The sequence below is a fragment of the Egretta garzetta genome, unplaced genomic scaffold (genome assembly GCF_000687185.1).
Source record: "Egretta garzetta isolate BGI_Z169 unplaced genomic scaffold, ASM68718v1 scaffold110, whole genome shotgun sequence".
Classification (NCBI taxonomy): Eukaryota; Metazoa; Chordata; class Aves; order Pelecaniformes; family Ardeidae; genus Egretta; species Egretta garzetta.
This window is the reverse complement of record NW_009258263.1, coordinates 232,059-233,793: the sequence shown is the minus strand read 5'-3', so window position 1 is coordinate 233,793 and position 1,735 is coordinate 232,059. Positions and strand designations below refer to the sequence as shown.

The 1,735-nt window shown below is 62.1% G+C and overlaps 1 long non-coding RNA gene across 1 annotated transcript in view; it reads left to right on the top strand.

Annotated features, from left to right (window-relative positions):
* The window catches only part of LOC118452825, a 9,407-nt gene that overhangs the window by 374 nt on the left and 7,298 nt on the right, over window positions 1-1,735 (top strand). The window contains exon 2 of the long non-coding RNA XR_004842682.1: window positions 238-241. This is a non-coding gene — a long non-coding RNA (uncharacterized LOC118452825). The remainder of the gene's footprint in view (window positions 1-237; window positions 242-1,735) is intronic.

Here is a 1,735-nt window from a genome sequence, read left to right as displayed (position 1 = left end):
GTCCGAGGGCGGGAGCCGGCGCAACGCCGGTTTGCCGCCTTCGTGCTCCTGAGGCTCTGCCGACAGCTCGTAGCCCCCTCCCCTCTCAGCGCACCGCACCCCTAGAAGCCATCGTGCCTGCGCTGCCACCGACCTCGGGCAGCGACTCACGCACATGACGGTCAGGTAAAAAAATGGGTTTTTTTCCTTCTGAGTGACGATTACCATCAAGGGAGCGACTCAGAAGCGGCAGGCGAGCTGTGTGCCTGCTGCCTGGCAGCGCCGCCCTGGCCAAGAGCGGCTGGTTCACACACCGGAGGACGGAAGGGTTCTCCAATCCTGACACACGCTTTACCGGGGGCCTGGAAAACGGAGCTGCCTCCTGTGCTTCTTTCCACGTTGACACCAGGAGTAAGGCTCCTACCGAGAGTAACCGGCCCCTCTTGATCTGCTAACACCCAATAACCTCGATCAGACCAGGCTGGAGAAGCCACACAGCAGCAATGGCAGCGAGGCATGAGGAGTAGGGGGAGGCAGGGGCTCTCAGCGGGGCCGTCGATGTCCCCAGAAGAGAGAGGCAAGCTTGTAAGCACGAGCCAACCTTGGGTACCCAAAGGTCTCTCTGCTTTTCCCTGTGATTTCATCAACCAGACCGCCTCAGCTTTTCCTATGCTTTCCTAAGCTCGCCCGTACTTACTCACCGAGTCCGTCGTGCTGGTAGCAGGGTGACCGCTGGTCCCCAGAAGCGATGCTGGTCTGGACCCGGCTGCGCTGTGGGTCAGGGTCCCGCCTCGGGACGGAGCCCTGCATCCACACGGATGCTGGAGTGAACCAAGGCGGGTGCCGGGATGCGCACACCGGTTGCTGCTGGTTAATGGGGCCGCCGAAAGAGGAAGATCCCCGTGGCTCGCCTGGAGGATCTCCTCTAGGTGCTGGGAAGGAGATCACATCGTGCTTTGGGGAGATCAGAACGTCGCCGCCTGCTCAGGAGGAGCCCGTGCATCGCCTGGAAGCCTACCGCGTTCCTCTTCTGCCAAAGTCAAGGGCGTTGAATTAAGGCAATCCAACTCAGGCTGGGACCGGGCAAGTTCTCCCCAAAGGCGCACGATGGAGTCACCAATGTTTTCACAGGACTTAAACTTACAACGCAGCAGCCAAAAATAAAGCGAGCTGTGTACGTGCTGTTACCGCTACCTTTTTTGCATACAATTGAATACATTACCTTTTGTTATGAAACATTAATCCTCTTTGCTAAACGGAATAATCCCCACCACGGACGCAGCGCGAAGGCTGGAGCGCCCTCGGAGCAGATCCGGGGGCATCCCCACGCGGGGTGCAATTACCGCAGGAGCAGGGGAGCTCGCGCGCCCCGGGAGGAGAGCGGGGACCTCGCAGGGAGGCCGAGGTGTTCCCTGGTGCGTCCTCGGCTGGGGCGGCCGCGGCCATCGGGGGGGCGCAGATCGGCCTTAGGAGGAGACGGGGACAGGAGGGTAAGGGGGGAAGTCCGTTTGCCGGTGCCGACCACCATCAGCATTGCCCGAGCACCCAGAGGCGCTGGCCTGGGCCCCCCCAGAGCCAAGCGGCGCAAGAGGAGGTCCCTGCCCCGCAGAGCTCGCAGCGCGGAAGGGTGGCCCGTGCAATGGAAGAGCTGTTGCGTTGCTGCAGGGGGCTGGGGCACAGCGACGAGCCGGGCAGGCTCCGCTAAGCACCGCAGCCCCAGCCGCCCTCCTCCGGGCTGTGCATTTACACATCGCAT